Raw genomic sequence first — 21,368 nt, 5'->3', positions numbered from 1 at the left:
TTCAGTCACTGCTTTCTATTTGAAAAGGGAAAGTAATCTTTGAAAATGCACAAAGCAGTCATGTGTATAAATACAGAGGAGCGACACTGCAAAAAGGGAGCAAAACCGCCACCAAGTCCAGAGGAAGAAATGACTGCACTGCCCATCTGCACAAACAACTAGGCTCTTAGAGGAATAAAGAAAAAAAATCCCCAAAAAGAGTATCGGTGCTCGTTTTTCCCATCAGTCCTTGTCTGGTCTTTTTCAATTGCTTATTCCTGCTGGAAAATTGCAATCCCAATTCCCGAGATACAGTGCAGCCCAGAATTGTTTCAGTTTATTCGATACTTAACACTCAATCCTGCCAGTCGCCGAGCACGCGACAGAAGGGGGCCCTTCATTTGTATCCACTCACCATGTATCTTTTTTTCTCTGCCGTAGATTTTCACAGATTTGGCGGTTTTAAGGCCAGAAGGAATCTATGAGATCATCTAGCCTGACCTCCTGTATAACAGACCCATGGAATTTCACCTCAGTTACTCCTCTAATGAGCCCGTTTTTGATGTAATGGCAGGAGTGTGACCTTCTGCTCTGTGTTCAGCAAGAAGACTTTAGAAATATGCAGTTAGGATCCCACCTTCCTGAGCTGCACTGACACAAAGAGAACTCTGTAGTGAGATTCAGAATAAACAGCAGATTCCTATTGCTTAGGGTCTGATCTGACACCCACTGAAATCCACAGACCAACTCTCATGGGGCACTGGTTTGGGCTCATAATGCTCAGGGACTGGTCGGTCTCAGGGCAGCATGGAAAAACTCCTACATCTCAGTGTGTTCAGGCCGTGACTCCTGAAACTGCCACTGTCACACGTCAGGGGGCTGAATGATGATCATCCACCTCTACTTGTCCAGAAGACGAGGCTGAAGGTGCGGCTGAAGGCATTAGGATCAGGAGTTCTCTGGATCCAAAGACTTGAGGGAAGGATCCAGGAACCTACTATCGCTTTTAGAACGGGGCCCCTTATTGTATCCCTGCACCTAGAGAATTCAGTGGTGGGGGGGTGCTCAGCTAGTCATAGAGAACACATTAGAACAGGGTTCTCAGTGATGACCAATGTGTCCTTTTCATATTGCTAACTGGAAGGAGAGCATGGCTAGGGAGGAGGGGAACCAGTATGGAAAAGAATGTTTTAGGACAAAAACACCTACAGGGCCTGAGATGCGTTGTTCACTTGGGATAATAAGCTATCCCTGGGATATCTCCTCTGACCGCACTGTAGCAGGTTATGTTGCCAGTACCTCTCTCATTCTGATCAGGAGCATTTGAAAAAAATCAAGCCCCTCTATACACAAACACCTTTGTATCCTATTAGCAGGTGCTATTATCCTAAGTATTATTTGACATTGATATATTACAGTAGTGGTTAAAGGCCTCAACCAGGTTAGGCCCCATTGTGCTGGGCACTGTACAAACATGCAGCTGTCAGATTAGCCTGTCTGGGGTTGCACCCTTTCACTGACGTTCATCTATTAAAGCAGGTCACAAAAGCAGCTGAAAATGACCTACGGCAACACTGAATTTCATGATGCACAACTTCCTGTCAAATGTCCACTGGCAACAGTATACTTTAAACATCAGCTTTCCTGGATGCATGATGCAATCAGGACTTGGAGAGTGGGTCAGCTTAGTGGTGGTTGGCTTGGAAAAGAGGGACAAAATCGTCATCCTTCAGCAGACAAAATAAATAAAGACACAGCCAACCTCTGTCCTTGACCATCCATGCCATCTGCCAGCTCCTTGGCCTGTGTTTATTTTACAATCCTGGAGTTTTGCCAGAATAAAACAATGAAACCACAAACGTTATTGGCAGCAGAGGCAAGGAGGTAAGGAGCTGTTCACCAGGTGCTAAGTGTATACCATCCCCACCCCCTCTTGTATCATGGACTCTCTGTCCCCAGACTCCCCAAGTGTTACACTATGTGGTGTCAAATAAAGGTGCCTGGCTGCAAGTTACAAGGAATCAGCACACCAACCACATGCAAAGCTAACAAGAGACAAAGAGACCAGAACTGCTGATGAATGCTCTGAGCATGAGGAACACTCATGCAAATTAGATCAACTAATCTAAGGATTTGGGAGGAGAGGGAAGGAGAAAGCGATAAACTCCAGATGATACACGTACTGCACACTGCACTTAAATCATCATTTATTTAGAGGGAAGAGTCTGGGAAATTCCCCTTCCCCAGCTAAAATGACCTTTAACTGTTCCTTGGTTCTCAACTTTCAGTAACATTCCAGCCAGGGAATGGATCTATCCTTTTCTATATTTTTCTGGGGTTTTGCATCATTATTTGGGAGGCAACATTGCTTAGGGGTTCCAGTGCAAGATGGAAGTCCGAAGTCATGGGTTCTAGCCACGACAACACCTCTGCCTTCCTGGGCAAGTCACTTAGTGGCTTTGTGCCTCAGTTTCCCCATTTGTAAAATGCTTTGCTCTCTCTATAAAGCACATTAAGAGCTTTGGATGAAAGGTGCCATGGTAAGTGCAAAATACTGTTAAATATATTAACTTGCTCTTTGTACTGGTCCACAGGTTTGAGATCTGTGGCTGTCCCTGCAATCTCACCTACGAACTTCTTGAACAAACCATTGTCTTAAACCCCCACAAATCAGATTACAAATCAAGTGGGTATGTCAGAAAACAGCATTCAGAGCAGACGATTTCTGCCTCCAGTTGGTGGAGGATGGAAAGCAGGTTCTATCAAAGAGAAACATGCTGAATAAAGTGCCTTATCCTTGCCTGTGCCTAGCAAAGCTCAGATTTTCCCTTGATTTGACTGAAAAAGTGATTTCTTCTACAAGGTACAGGGAGGCCATGCTTCCCCCCTACCTGCTACTCCTCCAGGGCAGGGCCGCCCAGAGGATTAAGGGGACCTGGGGCAAAGCAATTTCGGGGGCCCCTTCCATAAAAAAAAGTTGCAATACTATAGAATACTATATTCTCAGGGGGCCCCTGCGGGGCCCGGGGCCTGGGGCAAATTGCCCCACTTGCCTCCCCCTCTGGGCGGCCCTGCTCCAGGGCCGCATGCTGGATGTCTGTCCAGACTTAGGTAGAGAGGATGGGGAAAACAAAGGAATCAGCCTCCAGGATTTGTTTTCCTAACACTGTGGTCTGCCCACAGTCTGAACACATGTACAGGAATTTATAAAACCACAGCTTACGTTAACTAAGAAGAGGGTGAATAAAGAAGCCACCCCTCCCCACCCTGCAGCACTGAGCTCAAATGCCTTCCTCACAGGTTCTCCACATAGGCAAAAGCCTGAGAACCACGGGGACCTTACAACATGCCCATGGGGTCAGCAGAGCAGGGATCTCTCAGACCACAGCAGGGGAGGGAGACGTGGCTGGGGTTTTCCTACACCAAGCTCATTTCCGGCTGCTAGAATGACCCCGTAGGACTGCTCCGGTTTATACTAGGGATTAACTGGCCCCAGGATCAGAGGACAGCAATGCTGATTTAAACACAGCCCAGTCTACACTACAGCTGGGAGCAAGCCTTCCGTTCCTGGTACAGACTCATGCTCGTGGGAGTCAAGCTAGCACACTAAAAATACCTGTGTGGACACTATGGCTCTGGTGGAGGCTTGGGCTAGTGACCTGAGCTCAAACCCACCCAACTCCCTAGGCCTGAGTTCGGGTATCTAGCCTGCCTCGCTGCTGGAGCTGCAACACCCAGACCACTATTTTTAGTGCCTAGCTTGAGCCTTGTTAGCACAAATTTGTTTATCCAGGTCCTAAGTCACCCTAGATCTTGTGGGTCTTCGTAGCAATACAAGGATTACAATCTTTCTGGAAGAGCCAGCCTCACCTCTCTCAGCACAGCTGCCTGAGAAATACTATTCACCATACGTAAACTGGTGCCAAAAGGAGATTGTCCCACCCCTGCTTGGCTCCCCTGAGCAGCATCCTTTGAGCCCCTGTGCCAGAGAACGGCTGGCAGTGCTTGCTGTCCTTGTAGCTCCATCTTGGGCTGGGGTCTGCTAGTCAGCCTCATCTGTACCCCGGCTTTCTACCACAATGGGGCACCACACCCCCTTGGGGGCACGTTACTTCCCTCCATGGCTCACATATGGGGGTACAACCCTTTCCTTCACCGGGGCTGGGTGGACTATGCCAAAGCTACTCAACTGTGAATGCAGGTTCCCCTTCTGGGGTGAGCGAGCTGCTCCGTTCGCTTACCAGACCGAGATGTTTGTTATACTAGAGCTGAAGGTTATAAGTTCTATGACCCAGGAGTTAGCTAATGTCTACAGTGCCTGGAGGTATGTGCCTGTGGCTCAAATGAATCTGGGTAGGCAATTACCCAGAGAATGCACTTGTGTCATCAGCAGGACAGGGTCTGAAGGTAACAGCATTTCAGGTCCCTACTGGATGGTTTGGTAGACTTTGCTACCATCTACTTCTGCCACTGCAAGCTCCCTGCCATGGTGGAGAGCTTTCCACTACTGGGTCTACACCAGCACAGACGAGTGCTCTTCCCTCATAGGATAAAAATCCAATCAATGAGCCATCGCTCAGATTCTATCCAGAGGCCAGATGTTACCCTTCTGTATAGCCCAGCAAAAAGCCCCTCCCTGCTCTATTTGTTGATACAGAACATTCTGCTAACATGAAAACCTGCTTTGAAAAGAAACTCAGTCTCTCTCAGCACAAGAGGGTTTCAGTTTTTCTTTTTTTAAATCTTCTCAGCCATTTCCCACAGGTAGGTATGTCCAGGACTGCATTTCTGTGTCTGTCTGGTTTCAGCTTTCATTCCACCTCATTTAAAGACCCCATTATCTATCTGAGCAGCCAAACTCCCTTCTTTCCAATCCACTCTACATCACCATCAAGGCCAGCGTTAACCAGAGTGAGAAAGCAGCATGATCTGTTGGGTGGAGACCAACCAAAGAGCTACTAAATATCCACATGCAGAAGTGAAATCAAAGCAGTGTCAATGGACAGGAAGTGATTCATGGCTCCATGCCCCATCCTAGACCTCTAGGTCTCATAGGCACAGATGAATGGCCACACTGATTCAAACCCAAGGTCCATCTAGTCCAGCCTCCTGTCTCCAACAGTGGCCAGCACCAGATGTTTCAGAGGAAGGTACAAGAACCCCACAGCAGGCAGATGTGAGATAATCTGCCCCCCCTCCCCCCGAACATATTATCCTGATCTCTAATAGATGGGGATTAGTTTAAGCCTGGAAGCCCGAGATTTTATCTCTCTTCCCAAACCTTTTATCTAGCAATTAACTATTAATTCTGGATATTCTTGTTATCCCTATACATATCCAATCCAATCCCTCTTGAATCTTGCTGAATGCTTGGCCTCAGCAGCCTCCCGTGGCAATGAGTTCCACAGTTTAATGACTGTGTAAAAAAGGATTTCTTTTTCTCAGGGGGACTCACCGCAAAGGACAATGGGGGACATGGCATGTTGCCACTACCTGCCCCTCCCCCCTTCCTTGATGTTCCTCGTGGGAGGAAGCAGTTTTAGGTTGTGGCAAGAGGTTCCATAGGAGCCCCTTTAGTGGGGGGGCTGTTGAGGATGTGCTGAATCAGTCATGTCCTCTCGCCAGCTAGCACTGCCCACTCTGGGGGCTGTGCCAAATGCTGGCAGGGCCCAGGTGCAGAGGTTGTTATGCCACAAACTCCCTCTTGGCGGCCTTTCCAGCCTGGGCACACTGGAACAAGCTGCCAGAGACTCTGGAAAGCTGTGTCTGTAAAGCCAGCTAAAGTCTTATGGCATTTCAGGTGGAGTGGGAAGAGGGGAATATATTATAATCTCCCCTTCTCTCATTTCAAGCAGTTCCGGTAGCTATTCAAATGCTCCCAGTTCAATGGCCAGTGACTAGGAAGCGAGCTCATGCCATCACATCCTAACATGGGGGATGCTTCCGTCTGATTTTAAATCAAGGGTCCAGGGCCTCCACATACAAGTACTCATACTGCCAAGCCATCTGTCCTTTATAGACCACGCCTACAAAATGTAACAGGGATGAAACCAGGAGGGCTCTATAGAAATGGTCCTAAGGACCTATAGAATTTAGTAGAGGAAGATATCTTTTCTAAAGGGATATAGGTTTCTATTTGCAAAGGAGTCTAGGTAGGGTGACCAGATGTCCCAATTTTATAGGGACAGTCCCGATATTTGGGGCTGTGTCTTATATAGGTGCCTATTACCCCTCACCCCCATCCCAATTTTTCACCACTTGCTGTCTGGTCACCCTAAGTCTAGGGGAGTTCGATGCCCTACTTCAATTGTATTTCAGTGGGATGTGGAGACCTAACTCACCTAGGGTATGTCATCACCACAATGGTGTGATTGCAACTCAGGTAGGTATTTACCTGTGAGGAAGCCAATTGCAACAGGCTCGGTCTCCTAGCAACACACTGGACACAGCTGATCCTGGCAGGGGCTGCCTGATTGATTGCACTTCCTGGGTGTCCCATGGTCCTGATTCTTGACTCCAGCTCTGCTTCACTCCCTCTAACCTCCAGGCCTGGCCACCCCCATAGCTCCAACCATTAGGTTCAACCACTCATGTCCCAGTCATGATCCTGGCAATACCCAGGCTATCTTTGATCTAGCTAGCATGGCTAAAAATAGCAGTGAAGAGGTAGCAGCATGGGATTTAGTGTGAGCTAGCAACACAAGTCCATACCCAGGGTTCCAGGTGGGCTTGTGTCACCAGGCGATGCTCTGGAACTACTCCATACAAAGCCAGTCAGGACTCTGGGGTTAAAGGCGTCCTCTCTGTGAGCATACTGTCTCCAGGGCAAGAAGCTTTCACAGCTTCAACCTTCCTGGGCCTGACCTCGGAGCATTCAGCATCCCCTTGCACACTGTGCACTTCCCAGAGCGAGTCCGCACAGACGGGGCTCCTGGGGAAGCCAGGGGGCCCTGCACCCCTACTCCACAGTCAGACGTGACTCTCAGCCAGTAAAACAGAGGTTTATTAGACGACAGGAACATGGTCTAAAATAGAGCTTGTAGGTACAGAGAACAGGACCCCTCAATCAGGTCCATCTTGTGGGGGGAGAGGGGGCTAGGGAGCCTAGAACCCGGTTCTGGCTGTCTCTCCATTTCCCCAGGCAGCTCTACACTGAAGCCCCCTCCAGCCCGTCCTCTGGCCTTTGTCTCTTTCCCAGGACCAGGGGGCCACTTGATCTCTTTGTTCCCAACACCTTCAGTTGGTACCTTTGCAGAGGAGGAGCCCAGGCCCTCAGTTGCCAGGAGACAGGGTGTCGGCCATTCTCTGTGCAGATAGCATCACATTGGCTCTCAAGGGCTCTGCAACAATCACACACCCTTATCCCACCACCTAGATACTTAAGAAAGGCATAGGGGAAACTAGTATCAGGGGGTAGTATCATAGGGAAACTGACGCACATACACAGTATTCGGAGAAAACATTAAGAACATTCCCACTTTGTATGGCCCACACTGGGGTCCATGCTGCTTCATCATCACTGCCACTTCTAACTAAATTAAAGCTAGCACAGGTATGTCTACCTGAGTTGCAATCACACCTCTGACTGTAGTGTGGACATAGCCTTAGGCTCCTCTGGAAATCCCAGGCCTAATTTGCTATTCAATTCTAGAAGATGCTTCAAAAAACCTATAGGGAGGTTACCATATTCTGTTGCTTACTACATGGCTTCTCCCAAAAGAGCTGGAATTTCACCAGCGTCCCATAATTTCAGCAACAATAAAGCACCAGTAAAAGAATCCCAGTCAATGTCACCTGCCCTGCACAAACAGGCGGAGGAACCCGCAGGCATTAGACACAGTGCAACACGCTCTGTCCCCCTGGTGCTCTGTGCGGAGCTGCAAGACAGGATCCATTTCACAAAGCTAGGCCCTGCCATGACATTTTGCCAGGTTGCCAAAAGCAAAGTTAGCTCCAAGATTGAGAGTCCCCATTTTCCTGCCATTTCTGGGGATGGCAAAGGGCCAGGTTTTCTCAAAAAGGGTCTGCACTATCTGTGGGCGACAAGACAGGTACACGGTCAAACTGGGAGTGGCCTAATCCAAAAGGCCCAAAGGAGTTAGGTGCGCAACTCCTATGGAGAGTCAATGGGACAGGTACCTAACTCTCTTAGGCACTTCAGAAAATCACGCCCACTCTCTGCCCACAAATGATGTGCACGCAAACTGTGAGGGCAAGTTCCCAGGCTGGGTTGAAGCCTCTTCCTCTCCCTCCCTCCCAAGTGTTTGTTTGTCTAACAGTCTGGGCAATGCCAGAGTATGAAGGGTAGGAACTACCTGAAAAACAAGTTAAAAAAGAAACATCAACAAGCAAGGAATTTGGTGCTGTTTTGGGGTAGAGCAGTGTATCGGCTGGTGGGCCTAAAGGTCACAATCCGGGGTGTTGACAGGGCAGCAAAGAAGGAAGATGGGGACAAATCTGTTATCAGTGTCTCCAGAGTTAAAACAAACAGCTTTCAAGAGGCTGAGCTGCGCAAACAAATCCAGCCGGCAACCTCCTCTCATCTGAGACGCCCGAAGCCAAGACTGGGAGAGCAGAGCAGTGCCGGAAAGGGGAAATCATGGCCCCAGTCCAGAGCAAAACAAAGAAGTGAGAGGGCCTCAGGCTGGGTCATGCCTTGTGAAAATGACAACAACATATTTTTAAGCTAAACAGAAGAAAGAAAGAAAAAACAGAACAAGAAAAAGTCAGCTGCCCTGTCACACAAAACAACACAATGGCACGGGAGAGGGGGCAGGAGGGTTTCGTATTTAGTGGTGTTTTGGGATGTCACCTCTGACATGCCCTCAAAATATAAACACGGGACTCACCTGGGTGGGAGCAAGGTTGAATGTTTGCAGCAAAGCCCCAAACCACACGAAGCTTTTGAGGTCTTGCTACGGAATCAAATTTCAGGGCTGTGAATGGGCTGAGATTCTCCTTGTTCTTGACAGGACCATGGTTCAGAGTCTGGGCACCTGGGACAGGATGGGTTTTTTGAGCAAACGTCTCCATCACAGAAGTCATACAGTTTAAGGCCAGAAGGGACCACCAGATCATCTAGTCCAGAGGTTCTCAAACTTCATTGCACCGGGACCCTCTTCTGACGACAAAAATGACTACACGACCCCAGGATGGGGGACCGAAGAGCCCAAGAGCTGCTGCCCCGGGCCAGAGGACAGAGGGCAAAACTGAATTCCAAGGGCTTCAGCCCCAGGCAGGGGGGCCGAAGCCGAAGCCCCACCGCCCAGGGCTGAAGCCGAAGCCCCTGGCCCCAGCAAATCTAACGCCAGCCCTGGTGACCCCATTAAAATGGGGTCGTGACCCACTTTAGGGTCCCGACCCACAGTTTGAGAACCGCTGATCTAGTCTGACCTCCTGTGTATCACAGGGCACCAGCACGCCTCAGCACCCATGCACTAACCCCAACAGAAATGAAACCAAAATATTACAAGCCACAGGAGACTTAGACTATTATGTGCCACAGGCAGAGGGAACAGGAGGGACTGAGGTGCACCAGTGCCCAAGATTTCCACAATGGCAGGAAAATGATTCAGTGAGATATCCCCAGATAATCCTGGCAAGTGACCACACCCACACACCTCAGAAGAAGGCAAAAATAAAAACAAAAAAAACCCCAAACTCACTCCCAATCTGACCTGAGGGAAATACCATCTTGTGGTTTGGATGCCAATCTCCACGGTTTACATTAAGTTTGCTTTGAAATTTTGAATTCACTGGAAAATTGAACTTAAAGTGAATCTCGTAGGTGGCTGGAGGCAACAGGAGGGGAGGTGTGGTGGTGGGAAACCATAAGGCTCATAGTGAATGGAAACGTTTGCATGAACCAGAAAAAGGCAGTGAAAGCCTAAAGCTTCATCCAGACTCTTCTGATGCCGCTGAAAGCTCAGTATTTACCACTCCCCAGGGGAAAGATTTTCAAACAGATGTGTTCAGAAGGTGGGTAACAGCACACACCATGTGCCTAATTAGCCATGTACATAAGCAACTGGGCACCCTGGTGCTCATTGCATCTGCACTTGCTGGCCTGCATTCTGGCCCAAGATATCTATGGGCATCTTAAAATAGGAGACAGAAGAATCTGGCCCCAGGTATTTTCTAGTATTTAGAATAGGAGATAGCCCAGAATGGCATTTACTGCAGAGCAGTAAATACTAGAGGCTCAGTGATGGCTCCAGGAGCTGGAGCCATGCTCAGGGAAGGAGGAGGTACCACATTCCCCAAGCAGTGGCAGCCGAGCTGGAGATGTTTTGCCTGCATAGTGAGCAGTGATAATGCCTCCAGGGATGCTGGAGGGAACAAGCTTCACTGTTCCAGATACAACACCTGTGTAACAGGCACAGACTGGGTTCCCTTCAGGGCAGTCTCCAAGCACTATTGGTGCGTGAGGGGATAGGAGTGGGTGGGTCACAGCTCTGGCCAAGCTCTGCTAGCACGGTGCCCAAAGGAATGGACACCACCACCTGAAAAAGGATGCTGAAAGGTTCCTTAAACATATTATTGTCTGAATAAAACAATAGGATGCCTTGCTGGGGGATACCACTAGTGGGCTTGTGATACACACGTGGGTTGCACCTGGCTGCCCAATGGTGGGTATGTGCCCTGGTGGGCTGTACCATTCTCACAACTCTAGCTGTGATTGTGGTTACAAGGGCTTGGGCTCATTCCAGCCCCTTGCTGTGGCTGCTTTTCCTTCTTACGCCCCCCATTGTCTGACCGAAAATAAAACGCCACACCGTGCCCATGAGTGTCCGGTTCCAAAACAAGGGGCAAATTCTGGGCTGTGACGAGGAAGTCAGAGGCATCTCTCTGGATTCACAGCAGTACCCCTAAGACCAGGTTCTTGGCAGTTTTGTTCCTCCTGTCCAATAAACTCCCTGCACTCTCAGCGCCAACCCCAGTGGCTGTGTGAACCCGACCGAGCACAATGGGACTGTTCCCACTCCTGTAGCGGTAAGTGCAAATGGCCATTGACCCTTGGCTCCCCACTCCACCACAAGGCACGAGTTTCAGGCATGCAAAGGGAAACCCCATGGGTGTGTAGCCATGCCTGAGGAACCTCCCTCCTTCTCCTTTCCATTAGCTGTACTGCCTCATGACCTTGCATGGTAGCAGGCCAGGAGAGAGGCCAAGCAAGCTCGGCTGCAGTCAGACCTGTGTGCACCCAGTGGGTGTTTGACTTGACAGGTGGCACAGCCTAGAACTGTCATCAGGTAGGAGCATTGTGGGATTGCACTTGAAGGACTAATTGGACAGCTCTTGCTGTGTACGCTGGCACTGCAACAGTGCAGAGGGGACACGGTGGCAGAGGACATGGCTCTTAGCCTTGCTCACTAAAGAACAAGCACAAAGGCTCTGTGCACATTGTTGCACCATTGCATGGACTTTTGTGTGTTGTGCGTATTACACATGTGCTAAGGGATTGCAACCGCACAGGCAACATCAAAACCTGCTCGTATGGATAAGGCTCAGATGCACCAATGTTGCTTCCTCCCACCCCAACGCACCAAGATTAGGCCTTGTCTTTGTTAAAAATCCACGAGGTTTCAGTCATTAGCTGAGTGACTCTGCGGAGTGGCATTCAGTAATTCCAGGGGGGCTCAGGTTCTGTTTCCTAGGTCACGTCCAAGTTGATTTCTTCTTTGAGTCACTGCTGCAGCTTGCCACTGATTATTGCCACTCACTGCTACGTAGGATTTCGCTTACACAACCCTGGCATTAGGAAGTGGTTGAATCATGGGGACTGTATGACACTGGTCTCAGCTGTCCATATAGATATCACATACACTTCACAGGCATCTGATGAGTGGTGGGAGTTGGGAGAGAATTACACCCACTTTCCTTGTAATGGTCTCACACCTTCCCCTCCCCACAGTTTGTGGTTTCAGAGTTAGCTACCAGCCACGGGCAAGTGCTATATTTGAATCCATCTCTGTGAGCAACTGGACTGAGACCACAAACTCAGGCACGCTAGTCACTAAACTGTTCTTTGATGCTACAGACTATTGACGTTGATCAGATAGGAACCATCAAACTACAGCTCCATAACCCATCATCAGTCAGTCTTGATTGGGGCTTGCCTTGAGTCCAAGTAATGCAAGCAACAGCCTGTGGCTTTGAGGACCCATTATGGACTATAACTCTCAGACTGGCCTGATCTATCTTCCAGGAGATAGTATTGAGGCCCAGAGCTTGATAGGATTCAAGGATTGGACAAATATATATATAAGTAATGGGAACATCCTTAATGACAGTAGAGAGGATTAAAAATGTATAAGAGCTTTAAACTCTTCTACTTCAGGGCACAGCTCAAGAGCTAGAAAGAAACTTCCCTTATAGGCAGGTAAGTCCCATTATGGGGTTTCTTGAACATTCCCCAGAAGCATCTGGTACTGGCCGCTTTCGGCTATGTGGTCCAGTCCCATATGGTAATTGCTGTTCACATGTTCCACTCTTGCTTGAGACGCTGAAAACTGTAGGCCCGGCTCTGTGCACAATCCAGCCCCTCCAATTGTTTCATAACCTTTTTTTGAAGTTGCTGGAATATTTTGAAGTGACACCAGTGTAATATCATCCAAGGGCTAGCTCTTCAGCTGGTGTAATCCACGGACTACAACACTGAAGCCAGCTGAGGATCAGCCTAGGAGATTCACATTTTTAAATCATTTTGTGGAATTCAAAGCCAACTTATTTAAAACAAAAAAACAAAACACACTTTGGCAAACGATGATCGAGTCCATAATATGCTCCGATAGCTTTTAGTATTCTGAAACACAGAAATCCTCCATCAGAATTCACTAGGTGTCAATGTCCTGCCTGAGTCTGCTGGAATCACTAATCAGCCAATGACAGTTTCCTCTGCTGGCGTAATGCCTCCTGCTTATTTCGCTGGTTTAGCACATTGTCCCTAGTGACCCGGCTAGGGGAGTTGTGTGTGTGGAGTACATCTAGAACTGGACTGAACTGGAGTTCGTTCCCTCCTGCCCGTGCAGTTGAACTGAGCTTCTTAATAAAGATTCTCTAGTCTCCCCCTCGGGAATTTTTAATAGCACTTTACACAGGCCTACGAGCAGTTTGAAATAAGATCTACTTCCCTGGCTTAATGGCAAGAACGCTTTGACATTCAGGGTGTCCTGGGGTGACCTGAGATTTCAGACACCTCATTCCTCCACTGCCGTGGCCCCAGGAGCACTGAGGGAACGACACTCAGCCACAGGAGAAGAGACTTTTTTCCAAATTAATTTTCCAGGTCACTTCAATCCTCAGGAAACTGGGAGGCCCACTGAATTTTTGTAGCGCGAACTTCCACTCAGTGCAATTCCATCCAGCCCTACAGCAGCCCTTGCTCTTCCAGTCCCGGGCTCCTCATGCACAGCTTAGCTACCTCAATGTCCTCTGTTATTTCAGCCCTTCCCCAGCCCAGGCCTCCACACAGCTTTGCCAATGGCAATCCTGACCCACCCCCCTCCTTGCTGTTCCAGTCCAGGACTCCACCTGCAGAGCCCTGCCAGTCCAGATCTGCACTGCAGCACCCCCTTGTGTGCCAATCCCAGGACGTGCAGGCCAGTTGTTTGCATCCACTGGGGGGGGGGGAGACAAGGACAAACCTACTACTCTCCTCCTTGTGGCCTATGGGGGATTTCAACCAAAGTCATCACATGAGCTCTGCTGGGCAGTAACCAGGCAGCAGTGAAGGAGTTAAAGCAGGCGCTGCTCCTATGTCAGAAGTTGTTTGGTCAGAGCAGAGAAACATTGCAGAACTGGCTTTACTGCTGTGCAGCTCCACCCCGGGCAGCGTGTCAGCACTGAGTCTACGCTGCTTACTCCAATGACAAGCTCGTTCACACACAGGAAAAGCCCAGCCGCAGTGCAGTGCGCAGAACCTCGCAGTGGTCTTTTGAGGGGATTTCCCTCGCCTGAGCACTACTCAGCTTCTTGTAACCAGAAACACATGACTCTGACTGTTCAAGCTTCTTACTGTTACTGCAATTAAGTCTGTTGGTAACTGAAACTGCATCACATAATTAAAGCTGTACGAGTAACTCCCTGTAATCTGATCCCTGGGGCCTGGCCAACTCTGGAAGCTTTAGTTTTTCTGAGCGGCTGCCACGCTGTTTCCAGTGAGAGATGTGCAGGGAAATGTCACACCTTCATCAGACCCAGCAAGGCCGGCCCAGGAGCAAGCCAGGCAGCTCAGACTCACTGGCACTGGTTGGGGAGTGGAAGGGAAGAGATGTCATTGGAGTCTGTCTCCCACCCCCGCCCCAGAAATGCACCCACCACCCTGAGAATGGAGCTGAAAATCAACAGTGGACTAGAGCTCTTTGCCCCACCAGGCTGAACATCAAGGGGGGAGGGAGCACACATCACCAGAGTAACCACAAGGAAAGAGGCAGCCCAGGGAGGAGATCCAAGTTTTGAACTTAGTGACACCTGCAGCCTTACAGGCCCTGCTGTTGCTGTCCTTCCACTGGCTCTTGAATAGGACGGCCCTGTTACATCACAGACAGCACAGCAAAGTAGGAGGGCCCACGCTCTACTACAGCTCTTCTTGCCTGGTATTGTGTAGGTAGCACTGCTTCTAATTTCAGAGATTAACCCCAAATCAGAGTGCAAAACTCTCTGTGGAGTTCAGTCATTCAAGCACACAGACCAACACAGACACCCCCTCCAAATGCACATACACGCAGCCGCTTGCATCAGAGACGACCTGTGCCTGCTGATATTGGGGAGGAACACAACCCTGGAACAGTTCAAGTCACACACACCACTGCAGGCTCTGCCTCCCAGAAAGCAACGGCCCCTCCCTGCAGCTTCCAGCTGTTCCTTATGCCTCTGCCTCTCCCTGCCCAAAGCAGTTCCCTGCTGCACCATGTGATTGAGCAATCTGGGGATGCATGTGACCCCGCCTGCCCCCTCCCCCGCCATGCCTCACCTCTGGCTCTCATAGACAAACAGCCATTTGCAAACATACACACCACAGCCACACACACAGTCACTCTCACACCACACATTTGCTCACAAGTAACTCTCGAGCATATATATATATATGCACAGTCATTACCCTCACGCACTCATGCATATACCCAGCCACTCAAGCACTGGCTCAGACACACAAGCCACTCACACAGTCACACACATGCTCCACCAATCTAGATTTTCATTTCTGCCCCAAAATGCTAGTGACACATGAGTCTTGGTTTTCAGCCTTGTGCAGGCTGAACCTCCCCATCCCCCCACCTGAATCACTTTTTGATGTGGGAACCTGAAGATCTACATTTGCTTTCACTTTTGCATTCAGTTGACCTACATTGCAAGCAGGCACTTGGAACTGCATAGCTTTTCCCAGCTGCTTTGAGTCCCGACTTTCAAAAACAAAACAGTGTCTTAACGCTTGTAATATCTCCGCTGAGCTGGCATGTATGGCCTTGTACAGTAAATACCTCCAACAGCAACCTGCTGCTCTCATTGAGTGAGTCACTTATGTCCAGCACTGGAATGGCTTAGAGCTCGGACATGTCAAAGAAACTTTATTCTGATATTTTGGACAACTTCTCAATGTGACTTTGCTTTGAGTGTGCTTGGTGCACTTTGTATTTGTTTTTCCACAAAGAAAGTTTTGATCATGGAAAGGAAATTTTGGGCCTGAGATTTGTTTTGACACAAAACAAATGGATGAAACAAAATTCTTTGTGCAGAAGTGGAACTCATTTAAGGTTAGCTCATCAAATCAATGAACCAAAACTGTACATTAGGATATAGATGACCAGTCACACTGCTCAGTTATTGAATATCCAATATTCAGAGTACTCAGGATGATGAGTTCACAGGTGATCCAGAGAGAGGCTGAACTCCATTCCTTGAGTCATCCTGAATAGGGAACTGTAGCAATGAGACGACTCACTGGCATGGTGCCTCCTGCTGGCCATCCGGGGAATTAGCTTTTCCAGCCTTTGGAGAACCTTCTGCAGCTGGTGTCTCCCCTGCTGCTGGCCCCGTGTCCCTCCCGGTGCCCCTTTATCTTGGGGTGCTGCCCCCTGGCAGTACCCCCACAGATCTGGGTCTCCCCTCCCCAACCCTCTATCCCCACCTCGCCTCAGTCTCTGGCTACTGCCAGTCACCATCTAGGCCCGCTCACTGGGGCAGACTGCAGCGTACAAGCCATTCATCATTGGCAAAGGGGGGTTTGGACCTGCTGCCTTTGCCTAACCCCTGGGCTGCAGCCTCTGCAACCCTCGTACCTGGTTTGGCCTAGAACAGGGTCTGCAGCCTGGGGAGTTGCCAGGCAGGAGCGCCCCAGCTCCTCTCACCTTTCCGGAGCCAGCTCACAGGCAGCTAGGTCCTTCACCCTCTGAAGCTGGAGGGAGAGTGGCTTTTCCTTCTGGCCCACTGCCCTCCACTGGCCACGGCTGTGGCTGCTTTCCCAATCAGCCCAGCTTTTCCCTTACCACAGCCCTCTCCCAGGCAGGGCTGGTGCTACCATTAAGGCAAACTAGGCAGTTGCCTAGGGCGTCAAGATTTGGGGGCACCAAAAAGCGGTGCCCCCAATTTTTTTTTACAGCGTTCCTGGGCTGGGCTGCTGACAGCACACTGACACGTGCGGCTCAGACTCCCTCTCCCAGCGCAGCGACCGCTCCATGCAATTATTGTCATTGCCGGCGGGGGCGGTGTGCTCGGGGAGGGGGCGTAGCAGAGGTGAGCTGGGGTGGGGAGCCCTGAGGCATCCCCCCCATGGCAGCTCCCCACCCCAGCTCACCTCTGCTACGCCCCCTCCCCGAGCATGCAGTCGCCGCTCCACTTCTTCCGCCTCCCTGGCTTGCAGTGCCAATCAGCTGTTTGGTGCCGCGAGACTGGGAGGGGAGGAGAATTAGAGCGGGGCAGCGTGCTAGGGGAGGAGGTGGAGCAGAGGTGAGCTGGGGTGGGGAGCTGCCACATGGCTCCACGAGGGGCGCCTCAGGGCGAGGGGGGAAGCTGCCCCGGGGGGGGGGGAGCGGCCTCAGGGTGGGGGGAAGGGGACGGGGAGCTGCTGCAGGCCTGGGGGGGCACAAGGTGGAAGTTTCGCCTTGCACTGGCCCTGCTCCCAGGGCTGTTTTAGGCCCTTCAGGGCCGGAGCAGGGTAACCACCCCACTACAGGAGCTAATTAGTGAAAAATTGGGTGAGTAGTTTGACAGGTGGCAGAGCCTGCGTAGGAGTACTGTGAGATTCCACAGTCTAGCTCAGTTTGTAAAGAGGAAAAGGGTTAAAAGCACCTAACAAATTGTTTGTTGTGGATTGTTCACCTAACCCTAGCATGGTTAATGGGCAATGGAAAAATTAGTCCTGATTTTCAAGGAGTGCTTCCCAAATCAGACTGACATATATTGACTCCTAGACTGAAGGCAAACGTACACAGCAACTGTAAAGAGGCACATTTTCAAATGTTCACATAAAGATGTATGTGGGCAAACCTCACATTTGTATATTCGCTTGCACATAAAAATGTAGGGCCAAATTTTCAGAACTATATGCATGCATTTGTGCATCTAATTTGCATGTGCAATTACTGCAATGTCATGTACAAAATGAGTAATGGTGTGCACTTGTATAACTAGTAATTTGCATTTATACAGACATGGCTATCTAGTCACTTAGGTGGGCTATTACTAGATTGCAAGCAAAACTGGGAGCAGTGTAAACAAAGGTCTAAACCAGTGGTCTCCAAACTTTTTTGATCGCGCACCCCATCAGTAAAAAATTTTTGAGCATGCACTCCCTGCTCCTGGCCGAACTGTCGAAGCCAAAAAAAAAAAAAAAAAAAAGTCGCTCGGACTCCCAGCCAAACTGCCGAGGGAGGGGGGAAAAAAAAAAGCGGTGCGGCTCCAGCAGCGCTCCTCCTGCCGTGCACCCCGAAGGATCCCTTGTGCACCCCCTGTGGTGCGCGCACCCTACTTTGGAGACCACTGGTCTAAACCCTTGTGTATGCACTATGCTGAAAATATGGGCCTGGATTGTGTGCGCAAATGTTGGGTTTGCATGTACAAAAAATTGTAGACACAAATGTAGAGTCTGGATGGTGGCTGCTTTAAAACAAACTGACTCACAACATTTACTAAATAGGGCCTAATTTTGCAAAATACACCTTCACCTTCTGTCTGGTAAAATTATTTCAAAGGTAGATGACATCATTTTTACTCTCTAGGGAAATATCTTACAATTATGCATGTTCATTCCCATCTCCAGCTATTAAGCACACACATATTAAGAGGTAAATGCCTAAAGACTGAATGGGAAATATAGCAAAGAGCTTTCTGTACTTTTCACTTGTATCCATGATTGTTTAGTTTTGCCTGACTCTGAAACTGACTCCCAATATTATGTTTAAGGAGGCCAAAATGAGAAGATCACCTGTTTCACCAGATAGTCTGATCCTCCAAAGACTGCTCAGGAAAAGCTCCCCTCTTTTAACTGCTATGGTTGACCCATGTACATCCTACTAGTAAGCAATGATGTTCATAATACTACTACCACCTTTGTCCTTCTCTAGTGCCTCTCATCTGAAAATCTCAAAGTGTTTTACAAACATTAATTATGCTTCAAAACACCTCTGCAAAACTAACAAGAACAGTATAAACAATGAGGAGTACTTGTGGGCATAAGCTTTCGTGGGCTAAAACCCACTTCATCGGATGCACGGAGTGGAAAATACAGTAGGCAGGTATAAATATACAGCACATGAAAAGATGGTAGTTGCCTTACCAAGTGGGGAGTCAGTGCTAACAAGACAATTCAATTAAAGTGGAAGTGGGCTATTCTCAACAGTAGAATACCAAGGGAGGAAAAATCACGTTTGTAGTGGTAATGAGGCCAATGTAATCAGGGTGGCCCATTTCAAACAGTTGACAAGGAGTGAGTAACAGTAGGGGGAAATTAGTATGGGGAAATTAGTTTTTGTAGTGACCCATCCACTCCCAGTCTTTATTCAGGCCTAATTTGATGGTGTCCAGTTTGCAAATTAATTCCAGTTCCGCAGTTTCTTGTTGGAGTCTGTTTTTTGAAGTTTTTTTGTTGAAGAATTGCCACTTTTAAGTCTGTTATTGAGTGTCCAGGGAGACTGAAGTGTTCTCCGACTGGTTTTTTAATGTTATAATTCTTGATGTCTGATTTGTGTCTATTTATTCTTTTGCATAGAGACTGTCTGGTTTGGCCAATGTACATGGCAGAGGGGCATTGCTGGCACATGATGGCATATATCACATTGGTAGATGTGCAGGTGAACAAGCGCCTGATGGTGTGGCTGATGTGGTTAGATACTATGATGGTGTCCCTTGAACAGATATGCGGACAGAGTTGGCAACGGGGTTTGTTGCAGGGATAGGTTCCTGGGTTAGTGTTTTTGTTGTGTGGTGTGTAGTTGCTGATGAGTATTTGCTTCAGGTTGGGGGGCTGTCTGTAAGCGACGACTGGCCTGTCTCCCAAGGTCTGCGAGAGTGAGGGATTGTCTTTCAGGATAGGTTGTAGATCCTTGATGATGCTCTGGAGAGGTTTTAGTTGGGGGCTGAAGATGATGGCTAGTGGTGTTCTGTTACTTTCTTTGTTGGGCCTCTCCTGTAGTAGGTGACTTCTGGGTACCCTTCTGGCGTTGTCAATCTGTTTCTTCACTTCACCAGAGTTGTAAGAATGCCTGATAGAGATCCTGTAGGTGTTTGTCTCTGCCTGAGGGATTGGAGCAAATGCAGTTGTATCTTAGAGCTTGGCTGTGGACAATGGATCGTGTGATGCGGTCTGGATGAAAGCTGGAGGCATGTAGGTAAGTCTAGCGGTCAGTAGGTTTCCGGTATAGGGTGGTGTTTATGGGACCATTGCTTATTTGCACTGTATTGTCCAGGAAGTGGATCTCTTGAGTGGACTGGTCCAGGCGGAGGTTGATGGTGGGGTGGAAATTGTTGAAATCCTGGTGGAATTCCTCAAGGGCCTCTTTCCCATGGGTTCAGATGATGAAGATGTCATCAATTGAGCGCAAGTAGAGTAAGGGCGTTAGGGGACGAGAGCTGAGGAAGCGTTGTTCTAAGTCAGCCGTAAAAATGTTGGCATACGGTTTACAAATGGTGAAACTGAGGCACAGAGAGCTGGGTACAGAATGCTGGCTGTTAGTCTTGTGCTATAAAGTACTAGACCATGATTTCCCCCTTGATACTCTCGGTGGCGATTTGTGTAAACCAGGGTTGAGGCTGCTGTTTGCAGGATAGTTATATAATTTCCTTTTATAAAATACCGGAAGAAAGTATTTGCCATTCTCATCTGGGTCAAACCACGGGTCTGTCAAGTCTGATATCTTGCTTCCTGCAGTGACCCACACCTGCCACTTCAAATGCCCCTCAATAATGCACCTCTGTCATTGTGCAACCTGTACATGGGGAAAAGAATTCTGTCTTAAGATGGGCAGATGAACTCTTTGCACTCTGCAGCATGAGGTTTGATCGCCCTGTTCATCATCTTATCTTCTACGGCTACATGTTACTAATGGTCTAAAAATTAGCCAATCTGCAAAAAATCCAGCCACTGGGTCTGTATGTTTGACTCAGTCACATCGCAATGCTGGCGCCGACACATTCAGAAACAGCCTGCACTTCATGTATTGTGAAAACAGGCACTGTGGCCGGGGTTCTCAAACTGGGGGTCGGAACCCCTCAGGGGGTCGCGAGGTTATTACACAGGGGGTCGCGAGCTGTCAACCTCCACCCCAAACCCCGCTTTGCCTCCAGCATTTCTAATGGTGTTAAATATATAAAAAGTGTTTTTAATTTATAAGGGGGGTCGCACTCAGAGGCTTGCTATGTGAAAGGGGTCACCAGTACAAAAGTTTGAGAGCCACTGCACTATGGTAACACAAATTAATAAATCTTAATAACGTGCCTGGTGCAGCCATGGGCTAACTGGGAATGTTATAGATTGTCCAGCCACAGCAATGGAAACACACACACCCCAGCTCAAGCAAGATATCCCAGTCTGCTCCATAAATGACAGGGGTGCTCCTTCAGGCCTGGAGATCAGGAGATCACATCTGTCAATGACAATTAGATACCAAAGGAGGCTCATAAGTGCCCACTAAACAGAGGAGAATTGCTGTATTTAAAAGACTTGAGGAAACATCTAGAAAGCTGACAAAAGTGACAATGAGGTTTGCCATTTTTTGTCTCGATGTCAGCCCTGCAGTCCCCAAAATGTTGAGCAAGTCCACTTTAAACCTCATTGTGGTCCATCATAAACTAGTGAGGGATGGCATATTTTGGGCCTGATATTCATAGCGCTTAGGGTGCTTAAAAGTATGTGCCAAAAATATGATGATGACTGTATATCGGGTCACTGAATA

This window comes from Malaclemys terrapin, chromosome 12 (genome assembly GCF_027887155.1).
Source record: "Malaclemys terrapin pileata isolate rMalTer1 chromosome 12, rMalTer1.hap1, whole genome shotgun sequence".
Taxonomy (NCBI): Eukaryota; Metazoa; Chordata; order Testudines; family Emydidae; genus Malaclemys; species Malaclemys terrapin.
Note: the sequence above shows the minus strand (reverse complement) of the source record.